The sequence below is a fragment of the Podarcis erhardii genome, assembly GCF_964252035.2.
Source record: "Podarcis erhardii genome assembly, chromosome: 11".
In the NCBI taxonomy this organism is placed as follows: Eukaryota; Metazoa; Chordata; class Lepidosauria; order Squamata; family Lacertidae; genus Podarcis; species Podarcis erhardii.
In genome coordinates, this window is record NC_138501.1 from 29,139,084 (window position 1) to 29,156,012 (window position 16,929).

The window sequence follows — 16,929 nt, forward strand, 5'->3', positions numbered from 1 at the left end:
ACCTAGAACTAACTTAGTTGGTCTTTAAGGTGCTACTGGAAGGAATTTTTTTATTTTTTTATTGAATTTTTTTATTGAATTTTTTTATTTTTTTTATTTAATTTTTTTATTTTGTTTTGACTATGGCAGACCAACACGGCTACCTATTCTGCAACTGTACAAGTTGAGATACACTATCCCCAACTATGAGAACTTTGACATTAAAAAAATAATAATCAATAAAGGTTTTTGTTGATCCAGAAAGGTGGAAATGTGTCACTTTTGTTTTCAAAATCAGGCTTCTCACTCTACATTATTTGGGACTCCATTCATCCCTTTCTAGCCCATCTATTCTCTACCCAATCTAATGAGGACCATTTGAGAAACATATGGAGGAAAATGATGTCACCTCTTGTATGGCCTTCTTTACCAAAGTTTAAACAGAAATGACTGATGTCCGTATGTGCTAATTACTTAGAAAATGAATGGTTCTTTTTCAAGCAGTAGGCAGACAATGAGACACCCAGAAATATATATGGGGGGGGGATTCTGACCCTATTAATTCATTCTGTACTTCCTTTGAAGAAAGCCAGAAATAAACCAGATATCTCTCTGGCTTCCTCTATCAGCCTTGTAGATAATCCCACTTTGGTAACAGTCCATATGGGCAATGATCAATCGGTGGGAGTGGATTAACAGCAATCTGAAAACACACTGCAACAAAGGCTTTCCCTCACAACCTGGCTCACAGTCAGAGAATTAGCTTTGTAAACTAATTGCTGACAGATGAAAGATAAATATGCTGTTATCGTAACAATGTTCTCTCACTCTTTAGAAAAGGGGGATGGCTTAAAGTTTAAAACACCTGGTTATAAAAGAGTAGTTCATTCTTTAAATACAGCAATCTAGCTTTTGCATAAAGTTTAGGACTACACTGTGCTTTTAAAATGGGAGTGGGATTGTCACACAGTAAAGCGTAAAAAATCTGGGGTTTCAATACCACTGGCTTTTGCTAAGTGAAGTATTTTTTCATTACTTCTTTTCATACTGGAGCTGTGGCAAGTATTCCCACTTTACATCTCTTTGTCAAAGCTCACTTCAATTCTGGATGCGATTCTGGATACATCCCCTCCTTGGGGAGGATATACCATTTATTCTGAAGGAGAGGAAAGTAGAAGAGTAAATGTTATTTCTAAATGTTCCATAGTGAGGTTATTAAAACTGTAGCCTACTTATGAAAGAGCTGCTGATATTCTATCAATGAATACATATAGATGACATCATCCTATGAAACCTGTGCAGTCAGGGGCGTAGGAAGGGGGGCGGGGGGTGGGTCACCCCAGGTGCCATCATGGAGGGGGGGTGACAAATTATCAAAGAACAATTACTGCCCTACTAGGGCGGTTCATAAAAAAACTTTTTGGGAAAATGCCTGCTCAACAAAGTATTCTAGCATCTCAAAAGTCTAACAAATTTTCCTATGGCATAAGCTTTCACAAGTTTCAATTCCCATCATCAGATACATGAATTATAACTCTCAATTGCAGGTATATACAGATTATTGTAAAGGGTTGTAAATTTTGGAGTCAGAGCAATGAAATGCAAGAGGTGCAGATAGTAACAATTCAATCAGAGTTGAAATGTATTCAAAATATGCACAGAGGACACTAGTCTATGAAAGCCTATGCTGTCATAACATTTGTTAGCCTTTAAAATACCACAATACTCTTCGATGGTTCATCAGTCAACAATTTTCACTGCACTAATGCAATGGAGTATGATCTGCTGGGACACTCCTATGAATGGGATCTGTCCAAAATCACATAACACTCTGACACAGCTCAAATACATTTCAGGAAAATTTGTACAGGAGGACTTCCTCATGGACTTCTAAAAAGAGAACAAAGTACTGAAACTATGGGGTGTGACATTAATTTTCCCTTTTCATAAGAAAGGAAATAAAACAGAATGTAATGATTACTGAGGAATATCGCTGCTGAAATGAATCAAAACAATGAACTTAGACGATGGACTGGATAACTTTTGTCTTTTGAACAGCATCAGGAAAAAACTACGCTGGAGAGGAGAAGAAATTGAAGAGGCATAATTAAAATGGTAATGCAAACAGGACAGGCTATTTACATTGCAAAAGCAATGGGAAAGTGTCAGAAGTGAAACAAATATCAACTCTGTCCTTTTACCTTCCCTTCCTGCTACAGCTAAATAACTCTCTGTCTCGCCTGGTAGATATGCAACTTGATCTGTTTTGTTAGTAAGTAGAGCTGTGAGAACTTGGGAAAACCTGACTATAAAAAACCCCTTAATTATTATTTTTTTAAGTGCTCACAAGCAAACAGAGGGAGACTAATTAAAGTCAACTCAAATCTTCAAGAATGAAAGAGAGAAAGGGCAAGTGTAATTAATTGTACTGAAGGTTCTCTCCAGAATATTCATTGAAAGAGGACACAATATGGCCATTTAACTGACACATTTTAGCATATGCACAAATCTTTCCCACTGATAGCAACACACTTCACATGCTTCGGAGATGCTCAGTGTGCCTATCCAATTTTCTTCCTTTGTCCTGTTTTTGGCTGATTACATGAACATCTAGCAAACAGTATGCAGGAATGTTTGCAACTCCCAGCGTGCTCTGGGGGCAGAATTACACGCCATAGTCATTGAGCTGAGCAGAGCATCCCTGCACCTGGCTTGCTTATTTACTTCTTTATGCCATTTAGTACTTATGCTTCTGTAGAGAAGCTGTTTAAGGAAAAACAAATCCCATCACCCCCAACCAGCATGGCCAATGGCCAAGGACGATGGGAGTTGTGGTCCAAAAACATTTGGAGGACCACAGGTTCTTCTATCCCTGCATTAGATATTATAAGAAATAGATGCATAGATGCTTTTTTTGACAGCAGTCGCATCTCTCCCCTCATTCTTACTCCTGTTCTTTCTACATCTTTTCTAATTGTTTTTAAGGTACAACAGCAAACCAACTGAATAATAAATACATACTGTACAGATATTTATTTCCCTCTGGTAGTCCTCAGACTTTTGGTTTCCATGGAAGCCCTGTGGTGTGTATGGTTATGAGGTTTAAGCAAGAAATCTCTACTGTTGAAATCTTCAAAAGGAGATCACTTAGCTTACCAAAACAAAAGCGGGGTGGGGTGGGGTATGCTTAAGCAGGTGTGTCCAAAGTCCAGCCCGGGGGCCACTTGCAGCCCCTGGGCTGGTTTCAAATGGCCCCCCGGCAATTTTGAAAAAGCAATCTCCTGAGGTGCCTGCCCACCAAAGCCATTTCCTTTTTGCGGACTCGTCATGAGCTCTCCCCTCTGTGCGGGAAACGTGACTAGCCACCGCGCCATTAGGGAGTCCCCAGCTGCATCACTCCTTGGGCCGACCAATCTGGTCAGCCAGGGGGCGTGGCTAAACAAATAAATAAATAAATACTACAGTACACGTTCGGGACATTGATGCTGCAGCGATGACAGTGGCAGAGGGGCGTCCGCCACCTTGACCCAGTGCCAGATTTATGTATAGGCTAAGTAGGCTAAAGCCTAGGGCCTCTAAATCTAGGGGGCCTCACCAGCCTGCCCGCTCCCTAGCAGGCAGTCTCCCCTCTCCCAAAATTGCAAACCCAATATGTAGCAATGGAGATTTATGTTACTGCTTTATGAATGAACACTGTGTTTTCTGAATGGACTCTGTGTTTTGTGAATTACCTAAGAGCCACCAATGAGGAGCTCTAGAATCTGACAGCTAACCAATTGGGTACAGTGACCCCTATTGCTGAAAGCAGGTAACGAGCAGGGAATGCTTCATCTCAGCCATTGAACTGTTGACAGAACACCCCCTGCTGTGCAGATAATGGAGAAAGCTCATAAATTGTATCCCTTCTGGCATCCTGGCCAACTCTATTACAATGGTGTAAACCCTGGTGCATCAGAAGCCCAGAACAGCAGCAAATAAAATTCGCTCATACGTCAGCGACTGATAAGACTTGTCAACCAGTTCTTCCAAAGTCTTCCTAAATTATAAAGCTCCAAAATACAGGGCAAAAGAGAGCAGGTCTGGGACGAGCGAGGCATACAATGGGCACCACCAGTGAAAAGGCCCTGCTCTGTGTAGCTCCTGCCCTGTCATTTGATAGGGTGCCCGCTTGCCCTCCTTCTTGACATGAAATGCTCTCTGTTGGAGTCTCCAGGTCCAGTACAAAGACCATAAGAAGGGAGAGCAGGGACCTTGAAGTTCCCAACAGCTGTTAATCAAGCAAGCAAGCACACAGGTCACCTTTGTCACAGTCAGGGCACCTATGTCCTGGCCAGGCCTGCACCCAATCTTGTTTTTGTACAATCTTGTTTGTCCTCAGTAACCAAAATTATATTATCAACATATACAAGCAGAAAATTTCTTTTCCTTCATTTGCAAGAAATCATACAAAACAAAGTGGCACTAATAGAGAAAAGTTCCAGGGTGGCAACAGAAAGCAAACTAAAAATGCTTTTGCAGTTCATCAAAACTATCCAGCAATATCAAGTTATAGAAAAACTGGTGCTATTAACAGTAATCCTTCTAGTTGGTTAATTGGTTCAGCAACTTCCATGCACATGACGTGTGATGCTAATTATTTTCCCCAAGAGTTAAATGAAAACTAATCAGAGGCAGCTACGGGAGAGCTATGAGATTCAGGTGAGGGTCAGATGCCTTGTCAATCCCAGCACGTATATAAGACGACGCGCAGGCCTCTGGCCTACCCAGGCCTCCCCTCGCATGGAAGACTTGTGTATAGTACGCAGATCTGAAAGGGCCACAAAGGGTAAACCACCCAAAAGGTATGCTGAAGAGTTTGCTAAAACAGTCATAGCAGGGATCTCTCAGTTAGGCAGCACGGAGCCTCCCCATCAGAGCAACCCCAATCCCAATCCTACTTGCGTGCATGCAGGAGGGGACAGGGATGTCTCAGGTAGCATGATGCCACCCTTCCCATTGGAGCAGCCTCAATCCCAACTCCTACTTGCATACAAGCAGGAGGGGGCGGGGATCCCTTGGCTGCAGTCCAGAAGATCTGTTTCACCCTTCGCATTGGTGCTGGCACGTTCACTTCATCAAATCATGCCTCAGTTCTCATGCTATCTGTAGTCTCCATCATCTAGGGCAACAGGTTGACAAAGGCTGCTGTAGAGTCTCAGGAGTTGAAGCAGCCCAGGAAAGGAGATGCCAATAATAATGGAGAGCTTGTTTCTTTGAAGTTTGACCACAGTCATTGTTCCCTTCTGTCTCAACACCTAAGTGTAAATGTAAGTTAAACCCAACGAGTAAGCTCAACAACTTTGGCCGGTCCTCACTTCATCAAATCTGGCCCTCTTTGGAAAAGTTTGGACACCACTGCTTAAGAGGATGGTTAAAGCCTTATATTGGGTGATCTAGCACAAGAGGAATGAATTTGTGGCCCTCTAGCACGTCAAAGTGCAAGTAGATAAATAGGTACCACTCCAGTGGGAAGGTAAACGGTGTTTCCGTGTGCTGCTCTGGTTCGCCAGAAGCGGCTTAGTCATGCTGGCCACATGACCTGGAAGCTGTCTGCGGACAAACACCGGCTCCCTCAGCCAGTAAAGCGAGATGAGCGTCGCAACCCCAGAGTCGTTCAAAACTGGACTTAACTGTCAGGGGTCCCTTTACCTTTACCTAGATGATGTAGGCTGTAACTTCCACCATCATCTCTGACCACTGGCCATGCTGGCTGGGGCTGATGAGAGCTGAGTCCAACGACATCTGGAAAGCCCTGAGATAGCCAACCCAGCTCTGCAAGATTACATTTCAACAATAATTGAAATGATGACAGAAGAAACCCAGCAGGTGGATACAGATGGGCACATTAAAAAATAGAGAGAGAATTGTAGTCAGTGGACTTCAAACACTAATTGTTAATATGTTGTCAGGCTTTATGCAGGAATTTGGCAAAAAATGTAGTTTTGGACTGGTTCACGTTTCATATGATTCTTCAATTGCACACAATTTCTGGCATGAAACCTAGTTATTAACCATGTCCCAGACCAAAATTTAGTTCAAGGAAGATAAGCATGCAATAATAAGAAAAGGGCAAAGTACCAGCCCAAAGCACTGGAGAAACAGCTGTTCACTTCAGCCTGACATCTCACACAACCAAGATGTGGGAAAACATCTTCAACAAGATACAACATTATTTCCACATAATTGGGAAGGAAATTGTTTGTCTCTTGTTTTCCAGCACCAAACTGAAACCCTGTTGTATGGATTGCCCAGTTTGGGCAAGCCCAGCTGCACAAGTATGCTAAACCAGTGGCTTTGGTCAGCCATAGTTTTAGAGATGCCCATGAAGCAATGTTCTCAATAGACTGCAGTTATTTGAGCCATCAGCAGTGAAAGGAGAGGGAGCATCCTCCTGCTGGGTGTGGTCTTGCCCCTTGTCAAGATAGGGATGAGGCAAAGCTGCTGGAGCTCCAGCAGCAATCTAGCAGATACTCACACAGTTGTGGGCCACTGCCACCAGTCTGGAGCCCCTGCAACTTCATTGTCACCTTGCCCAACCACCATTCGCATCATGGTGAGTGCTACTATACCACCAAGAGGACATTCCTGCCATTCCACACAGCCCACCTTCTCATGCTTTGGCTGGGAGTCATATAGCCCAAGGTCTGTTACACTGTAGACTTGAGAACTAGGAGTTAGCACATAATCCTCAAGTCATGTGTGGCCACCCAGCATCCAAGTGTTGTGTGTTAGCATCCTGCGCAATTACATCCCTCTCTCATAATACTAGGGACACGGGTGGTGTTGTGGGTTAAACCACAGAGCCTAGGACTTGACGATCAGAAGGTCGGCGGTTCGAATCCCCGCGACGGGGTGAGCTCCCGTTGCTCGGTCCCTGCTCCTGCCAACCTAGCAGTTTGAAAGCACGTCAAAGTGCAAGTAGATAAATAGGTACCGCTCCGGCGGGAAGGTAAACGGCATTTCCGTGCGCTGCTCTGGTTTGCCAGAAACAGCTTAGTCATGCTGGCCCCATGACCCGGAAGCTGTATGCCGGCTCCCTTGGCCAATAAAGCGAGATGAGCGCCGCAACCCCAGAGTCGTCCGCAACTGGACCTAATGGTCAGGGGTCCCTTTACCTTTACTCATAATACTAGAAGCCTGGGCCAGCCAATGAAGCTGAAGGTTGATCCCAAAACAGGCAAAAAGGGGGTACACCCTGGCCTAGCTAAACTGTGGAATTCACTTGTACAAGATGTACAAGTGGCTACTAGCCACAATGGCTATGTTCCCCATACATTGTTGGAGGCAGCATTCATCTGAATAACAGTTGCTGGAAAGCACAGGCTTCCCATAGGCATCTCGTTGGCTACCATGAGAGCAGGATGCTGAACTCGATGGGTCTGATATGGCTCTTATTATACTCTTATGCACAAATCACTCTATCTGTATATTTAAAAAAGCCCCAGTGCACAGCTCACCGTAGCCATACATGAGTTGGAAAGGAAAACTGGCACACCACCATTGCTGGCTGATGTTATGCAGGCACCAGGGATTGGAAATGTTATGCTTTTATGGTTTTATTCACACCCATGTTGACAACAAATGATGAAAAAGAATGTCTGTATGTGCAGATTATTATTGTAGAGCACAATCCCAATAAGCAGAAAACTAAGGCATTTTCCCTTTTTCGCTTCATTTATTTCTTCATGTTTCTGCTGAGAAGCCAACATACAGTAGGATCTTGTTTAACTTGGCCATTTAACTGTGAGAACTTTTAAAAACCCAACTCTGTTTATATAGCACAGAATTCTGGCTATGTTTAAATCAGTTTTTACCAACAGACCAATTAAGATTATATTTCTCTGCACCCTCAGATGTACATTTTTTTTTAACATGGCCTATAATATACACATGGCAAACACACCAAATGACAAGCAACCCAGCAATGAATGCTGCATTATTTATGTTGCCAGTGATAGCATTGCTCACAGTGCTTGAATGTATCAGATTTTTCACACTCAAGGCTTGCCCAGATCTTGCTGAATGTGTGAATTCCCTGCTGCCCCAGTGCAAGATAGCTAAGCTGAGAAGCATTATAACAGCATCATTTGTAGTTTTACAAAACAGTACCAGGCACAGAAAAAGCACAGCAAGCCAGCCAACACCTTTTCTTTTCCCCATTCTTGCTCCCAACTAAACATTTATCAGCTCATCTATAAGATTTACACCTCTTACAGTTGTACCCCATTCTGGGAGAGCAGGTGTTTCCACCCACTTATTTATTTAGACTGCAATCCTATATGCTCCCTTACCTAGACGCAAGTCCCATTGAACTGAATGGCACTTAATTCTGAGTAGGCATGTATAGGATTCCATTGTTAATGACTCACCTGAAGGAAGAAACCAAGATATTACACAGCAGCAGAATGTTACAGTCTCCCTTCCTTTTAAGGGAAAAGTTGTCATGTTTCACATTTGCATACATTTTCATCTTTGGCCTCTTCACCACCATAGGCGCAAAAGCAGCTTGGGGAAGACTGATTTTTAGCAGAAAATCAGCCGGGGGGGCATGCAAGCTCTGCCCCTGCTCATCAACTCCAGTTCACATCACACCTTCTTTTCATTAGGACCACACACACACAAAAATTGTGAGAGTGTTACACATGTTCACAATGTAACAACAGTGTTATTTGGCCCTGAGCTACTATGCTTTATTTATCAAAGGCCAGGTTTTAGGAAGGTCGCTCCATCAACTTGCTCCCTAGGCTTGAAATGTCTTCTAGGTTTGGTCAGCTTCCACAGTTTCCAATAGCACATCAGCATCAGGTCACAATTCCTTCGGTGTCTTTCACACCTGGATTACCCAAGATCTAAAGCAACTTATGAGCAAGTTCCTACACAGCTTTTTCAGCGATAGTGAAATGACACAGAAAGACAGCATCCATCTGGAAGTTGTTTCAGGACAGGAAAGCATTCTGTTCAGAAATGTAATGTATAGAGACCCATTAACAACCATGAACTTCATTCCATCTTTGTTGCCTTTCCATCCTGTCAATGCCCTTTTTATGTTAAAGTGTCAGTTGTATTAAACAAAGTCATTGCACAAGCAGAACAACTTCCACTTGTGCAACAGAACTTGCAATCTGCCTTTATCCACAACAGGGTAACAACACTGTTCCTGTCACATTTTTTAAATAAAATGTTTTTTTTTACTTCTTTACAGCCATAGTTTCCAATCTTTCAAGATTGGGAATTTACTTCTTACCATACCCTCAATATGCATTTTCCTGCACACATTTATTCAGAGGCACATAAACCAGTGTACAGTAGGGATTACTCCTAGGTGAATTGCAGCCTTAGAGTGCAACTGTTGGTATGTCTGCTCAGAAATCCCACTTTTTTCGGTAGGAATTCTATCCACAAAATGTGTGCTTAGAATTGCAATAGCCACCTTAAAATAATTAATAATAATAATAATAATAATAATAATAATAATAATAATAAATTTATACACTGCCTATCTGGCTGCGTTTCCCCAGCCACTCTGGGCAGCTTCCAATATAATATTTTTTAAAAATATGCATATATATATATACGCACGTGCACACGCACACACACACACACAATTTTCTTTCTCTCTTTTTCTGTCTCCTTTCCATCCATGTTGAAGAGGCACTAGTAGTAATAAGCAGTTGAAAGAAAGGGAAAGAGGTGTCACAAAGGAAAATGGGCAAGAATCATTCCTGTTATTAGCTTCCCCATCAAGCCAGAAGAAGCCAGCACCAAGAGCAGTCTTCAGCCTCTACCACTGTATCTCCACTTTCTCATCCTCTGCCTTCTGTCTGGCTCTGGAGTGGCCCTGCTATTAAGCAGAGTGAAGTAACCACTTCAGGAAGGTGATATTGAGTGTCATGAAATGGCGGAAAGTAAACATAATTAACACAAGTAGCTTTTTTAAAAATTCTTATTAGCTTTGACTGCAAGGGAAAGGTATTTCTGGGATTTTCTAACCCAGGTGCCAAAATAACTTGGCTAGCCTTAGGTGGTATGCACTTACTTTGACTTTAGGGTGGGAGGGATTTTCAGCTCTGCCTCAGGCAGCAAAATGTCTTGGCTGGCCAGCACAGACTCAGCTCATGGGAGACCACAGCCATTGCAGCATCCTCAAAACTCTGACACTTGCATAATACTGTGCTAAGAATTGATGGAAGAAAGGTATTTAGTTGCTCCAGTTATTCCTCTGTGCCAGCTTACATAAATGAAAGCAAGTACAGAGAGTGCTTGAGCTGGGAAGTACAGGTGTTTTAATTTATAACTGAGCAAAACAACACACACTCTCTCTTTCTCTGATTTGCCATATTCTCTGAGGCAGTGGTGAGCCCTGCTTGCACCTCACATCTGGCAGCTTTATTCTGATGAAAGCTACAATTAACTCCACAACAATCCTATTTCCAAGAAGGTAGGAGATTCAGTCGGCTTCCTCTGCAATGAATTTGCTCTGGAGGGGATAGCAGGAGTGAGGAGGCAGCTGGTGGTAAGGAAGCAAGGAATAAATAATCTAAACAGGCCTCCCTTTTCATTTTGCAGATCTTGAACCTTATATACCACATGTCTTGTCTAAGAGCCTTCAGAATGGAAAGAGGGAAAATGCAAGAAGGTGAAGCATGAGGCATCCACCACAGGCTTTTAGCCACTTAGCGGATTTATACAGAAAAACATTCAGAGGGTCATAAACAGAGGATTCTATTCAGCCTATAAGCTCAGAGATGGCGCTTAAAATAAAGGAACTTTCGAAACAGTAGGTAAAAGTGGGAGGCAGCGCTGCTTCAAATTCATTCTAAGCTCCCTTTAGGAGCTGTTCTTTAGCATTAGGTGAAGTCAGTGATATACATACAGCTGTGCATTGCTATATAGTTTGCTAGAATTAAGAGGATTTGTATCTGCCTGAAATGACAAATAACAGGAGCATATAATAAATCTCAGGTCTTCATCTGTTTTTCTAAAAAAGCTATGAGTATGAAAATAAAGAGCTATAATAGAGTTTCTTCATCCTTTGATTACTTTAGAAGAGGAACCAAAAATTTCACCCAGCTGTTGCATGCATGTCGCTTGTGAGGTCTACCACTCAACAGTTTTCTCAAGAGGCAATCCAAGCTTTTATGTCAGGGATGAGGAACCTAGATGTTCTTGGGTACGAGCTCCCATCAGCCCCAGCCAGCAGGGTCAAAGGTCAAGGATAATGGGGGCTACAATCAAATCATACCACGGCTGAGGAAATTTTAAGTCATGCCTTCATATGGTATTTTCTGTACTCTAATATCCTTTCAAGTTCTGCCGGATTTCAGTTCTCGAAGAAGGGGAGCGGGGAAGATAGGCTATTTAGTAAATGAAATACAACTCCTCATGTTACTGAAATCATCAAATGACATGCAGACATAAGCTCTTTTCCCTGCAGGAGAGCCTGCAGCAAGATAGTATAGCAATATCATTTTACTTTGGCTAAGTTTTATGTAAAATGTCAATTCATGTATATTTCCTACTTGAAAATCGAATTTTTTTTCAGGATATGAATTAGTAAATGCATTCTGACAGTTCACTGCTTTAACCTTCAGGGTAGGGGAGAAATTTGATTCAGTTCACCTTTAAAGGTGAACCTATGTAATTCACACTTTCCAAAACAATACATGAACCAAAATGCAGCCATCCTCAGATGTTCACACTCCTCTGAATCCTACAGTCAAGTAATGTGTGCAAAAAGGCAGATGTGAGAGTAACGTGAGCATGAAGGCACGCATATGCGTGAATATAACATCTAAAAATTGTATTATGAAAAACTGTTTTGCAAAAATGTGTATATCAGGATAAATTTACATTGTTGTATTTTCATGAGAACTTTTTTATTTTTATTTTTTTTAAATGCAAACTGATTGGGAAATGGGGAGGAGTGGCTGGAGAAATGAGAAACTCAGAGAAACCACAGATTGACCCATCCCTAACCTTCATGCAGGATTCCCACATAGCCATAGCTTCACATTGTATTTATCCACATGTTAGTCCAGATAAGACCCAAGAGAGTGGGGAAAGGGAATAAAACAAACAAACAAACACCCTTTTGTTTCTCTGTTGTAAAGGAATTGCAAATGGGTAGATTCTCTGCCTGGTCCTTGGCTTTAGAACAGGCTTCCTCAAGCTCGGCCCTCCAGATGTGTTGAGACTACCATTCCCATCATCCCTGACCACTGGTCCTTCTAGCTAGGAATCATGGGAGTTGTAGGCCCAAAACATCAGGAGGGCCAAGGTTGAGGAAGCCTGTTTTAGAATGTGAATGGAGTCCTAGGTGACTCTCCTGTACACTAGGGGTGAGGAACCTTTTCCAGACTGAGGGCCACAATCTGGGCAACCTTCTGAGGGTCACTTGTCGGTGGTGGTCAGAGCCCGAGGCAAAAATGGGCAGAACAGCAAGTGTGAGTGTTTCCTTTGTACAGTAGATGGGTTTCTTCACACAGATCACCCTCTATCCTCCATCCAGATCAATGTTTCCCACACTTGAGTCTCTAGCTGTTTTTGGACTACAATTTCCATCATTCCTGGCCCTTGGTCTTGCTAGCTAGCAATGAAGGGAGTTGTAGTCTAAAAACTTTGGGAAACACCGATCCAGGGGCACTATCAGAGTTCCAGGACACATTCCAGTCAGGGAAAAACAGGTTGTGAAGCAAGGTCCATGAGGTGTGTGGCCTGGAGAGGATTCCAAGGACCAAGTTCAGCCCCAGAGCTAAGTTTCCCCACCTCTCCTATACACATGTGCCTGAAAATAAATCCTACTGAACTCAGTTGAGCTTTTGTCTGATTTGAAATGTATAGAGTTGTGCTGTAAGACACCAGCACTCCAGCAATTTTTACTGGAACAATTTTACTACCTTTTGTGAAAGACAGCTAAGGAAACTTCCATTAAGTAAGCCCTATGAAATGTCCTTTGCACCGGTTTTTCATTTCATTTTTAAAGGGAAGTCCAAAACAAAATGCTTGCACAGGATCTAGAGATCAGGATACATTCCAACATTCAAAACCCAGAATCCAAAACAAGGCTATCTAGCTTTGCCCTGAAGAAAGTTCATGGATTACATCTCATTTTAGTAAAAATAAATTATCCAGTCGAGATATTATTCGACAAATATATTTTTAATTTAAGAGGCTTAGGAGCTGTCTGCTGTGCTGTTGACATGAAGGGTCTAATCCATGTCTCACTAGAAGGGAATGAATGAACATTGAGGATTATAGCTAGTAAGAGATTAATTCTTGGCTTCTGTGAGTCAGCAGAGGCCCAGGTGTGTGGATGTGTTTTGTCATTTAAGCCTATATTTCATGCATTTTCTCTGACATGGTAACATTTCAGATTTTTCATAGAAACATAGAATTGTACAGTTGGAAGGTTCCACAAGGGTCAGTGTAGTCCAACCCCCTACAATGAAGGAATCTTTCTGTCTGTCTGTCTATCTATCTATCTATCTATCTATCTATTTATCTATCTATCTATCATCTATCTATCTATCTATCTATCTATCTATATCATCTATCTATCTATCATCTATATCTATCTATCTATCTATCTATCTATCTATCTATCTATCTATCATCTATCTATCATCTATCTATCTATCTATCTATCTATCTATCTATCTATCTATCTATCTAATCATCTATCTATCTATCATCTATATTTATCTATCTATCTATCTATCTATCTATCTATCTATCTATCTATCTATTTGACTACAATGTGGCCATTTTGATAGTCCATTTGGTTGTTGTAAATTCTAATGCTCTGTAACTTCTTTAGCATCCTTTTGTTAAAATACTGGACTTCAAACCCATTTTCTGCAGTACTTCAGCTTTGGTCATAATTTGTTTAGTAATGTGTGTACATATACCATGCCATGAAAATTCAACATGTGCTTAAAATCTGAATGAGTGGGACTGGATATCAATACCATATTTTAGTGTTCTAACAATTTTTTGCTTTAACTGGCACTGACCTGTCTTAAATGTAGTTGAACACACAGGGCTCGTATGAAAAAGGTTATGAGCAATATGACCCTAGTACAGTGTAACTTTCCTCCCATGTCTGCAGACTAACACCAAGTCTAATGTTTAATTCAGTGCTTGCTGATGTTTGCCTTGAGACATCATAAACATTGTAGTCATTCCACCAACGTACCTGATAAAGCCTTAGTGTTAGCCAGACCGATGAGACCAAATTATCTCTCGGAATGTTATCACAAACATGACTAGCAACTTTCCATTGCCGCCTTCAAACATTATGCATAATAGGGTATCTTCGCATGATTACCAAGAATTAAGAGTGTATAAATATAACTTTATATGGGATAAAATGGGAATCAAAGATCATGTGAGCACATTATTGTCAGTTACTAAAATAATATTTATTTGTTTATTATATTAATTGATTGCTCTACAGTGGTACCTCAGGTTACATACACTTCAGGTTACATACACTTCAGGTTACAGACTCCGCTAACCCAGAAATTGTACCCCGGGTTAAGAACTTTGCTTCAGGATGAGAACAGAAATCGTGCTCTGGCGACGCGGCAGCAGCAGGAGGCCCCGTTAGCTAAAGTGGTGCTTCAGGTTAAGAACAGTTTCAGGTTAAGAACGGGCCACCGGAATGAATTAAGTACTTAACCCGAGGTACCACTGTACTTATATTTCACTTATGGAGAACATAGAGTTCAAGGTATCAAAAAAAATTTTCCACCTCCTCAGTTCCCCCTCACAACAACCCTGTAAAGTAGGTTGGGCTGAGCGATGGTGGCTGGTCCAAGGTCCCCATCAAGGCTATGTGGGGATTTTTAACCCTGGTCTTCCAGGTCCTGATCCAGCATTCAATGTACTATATTAGATTTGTAGCATTACATTAGCATCGCAGCACACTTTCAAGATGGTAGATGAAAAACCAGTTATCAATTTGCTCAAGGGCTTAGCAATAGGCTTTAGTTCTTCGAAGCAGCAGCAGCAGTCTATCTGATCAGTGAGCATTTCAAGAACTTGAAACTCTACAACCAACTTTACCATGGTTCCAGTGCCAGGGGAAGAGACATAACCTTGGGAGCCCAACTGGATTCCAGGCAGAGAAATGAGAAAATATGACTCTGGTCTATATACCAGGGAATATAGATCCAGTGTAGTGTAGGGCAAGTGTGGGGAATTATTGGTCCTCCAAATGTTGCTGAACTACAATGCCCATCACCCCTGGCTTGCATCATCTGAAGGGTCAAAGGTTCCCCACACCTGGTGTAGGGATTAGATCTGTGGCTCCCAAACCTCTTTTTCCCATGGACCACCAGTATTTCCCATTCCTCTGACAAACAGAGGAGCAGCCTCCTTTCCTGGCTGAGAGGTGATGGAAGGAATTTTCACCATGTTCCAAGCACAGGAAAATCTCCCACACTGAATGAGGGCTAGACAGAACAGCTTAAGAAATCTCTGTCCTCACCCCTCCACTTTTATGGCTGTGGTTTCCTTCTCATGCACATAAAATGAATTCATTTGCAAGCACAGTATTCTGAAGATTACTCGAGACAGGGGGAAGAGTGTTACATGTTTGATTTGTTGACACCCGAGGGGGGGGGACTCAAGCAAGCAGGAGAGGAATGGGAACTAGAAAATGGCTCTTATAAGCTGAAATCACAACTGATACGTAAGCTCCAATTACACAGCTAGTTTATTCAGGCCACTTTTTAAGCTCCATTAAATGGCTCTGTGCCATGATTCCTTCCTATTTCAGCCTGAAAAATGCAGAACCCCTTCATTCATATATATATATATATATATATATATATATATAAAACACAAAAGGAACTAGACGTTAACAGGGGGAAATAGGACCAAGTCATTCAATTAAGATAAAATGACCTGCTAGTCCAGTTTGCTTTCTGCATAATCAATTAACGAGGCTGCTTCATACACTTAACTGATGGAAGATGTATATTTGCCACTCTGTGCATGAACATAATTTATTTGTTTACCTCCCCTCTCTTTCCTGCCCAATGCAATTATGCTTTGAGCCTGTGGGCTTAAACATCTAGTTTTCTACAGCACCTAGAAGTTTTTAAGAAATATGAACATAGGAAGCTACCTTACTGGAAGCAGACTGTTGATCCATATAGCTCAGTACTGTCTACACAGGCGGGCAGGAGCTCTCTGGGTTTTAGACAGGAGTCCTTCGTAGCCCTTCCTGGTGTTGCCTGAGACTGAACCTAGGATGTGTCACAGGCGTGTTCTACCCACTAAGCAGCAACCCCCCCAAAAAAAATGCACAAATGGTAATCAATAACCATATGTCTAGATCACCTGAAATAAGAATGCAAGAATTGCCTTGCTGAGTCAAACCTGGATCTATTAGTTTAGCATTCTGTCCTCAATGGTGGCAGCTGATTACCACTAGAAACTCAAAACCAGGGGGTGCTCATCCCATTATTTTTCTTGTGCATCTGGTATTCGGGGGTTCTTGCTTCTCACAGGATGCCTACTTCAGCAGGCTCTTGCGCTCTTATGTGGAGGGAAATGTACCGTGCAAGTGTAGCCAGATGCAGCCCATTCCTAAATCATCAGCTGTTCATATTGAACAGATTCTGCCCAACACACACAGACAAAAGGATTGATTCTTGTCAGTGCTGAATTAGTCTAGTAGCTAGCTATATTTTGGCTTAAATGTTAGTAGCCCCAAAGGAAAATATTATAAAGTGTTTTGCAATTGTTGGCCTCATTCTTATCACTTACTGTGCCGTTTCCCCCTTTCCCATTGCACAGCTAATGACCTAACCAATGCATAGTTTATTTTACTCCCTAGTAAAGAACAAGTATAGGCTAGCCTGCCCTCTAGTGCTTTATGGAAACAGACAGTGCATTCTTGGG

General features: G+C 41.9%; 1 protein-coding gene across 1 annotated transcript in view; it reads right to left on the bottom strand.

Moving 5' to 3' along the window:
- Positions 1–12,795, bottom strand: part of XRCC4 (X-ray repair cross complementing 4) — a 234,677-nt gene extending 221,882 nt beyond the window's left edge. The window contains exon 1 of the mRNA XM_081881260.1: positions 12,789–12,795. The gene's annotated coding sequence lies outside the window, so the exon portion shown is untranslated. The remainder of the gene's footprint in view (positions 1–12,788) is intronic.
- Positions 12,796–16,929: the final 4,134 nt, after the last annotated feature.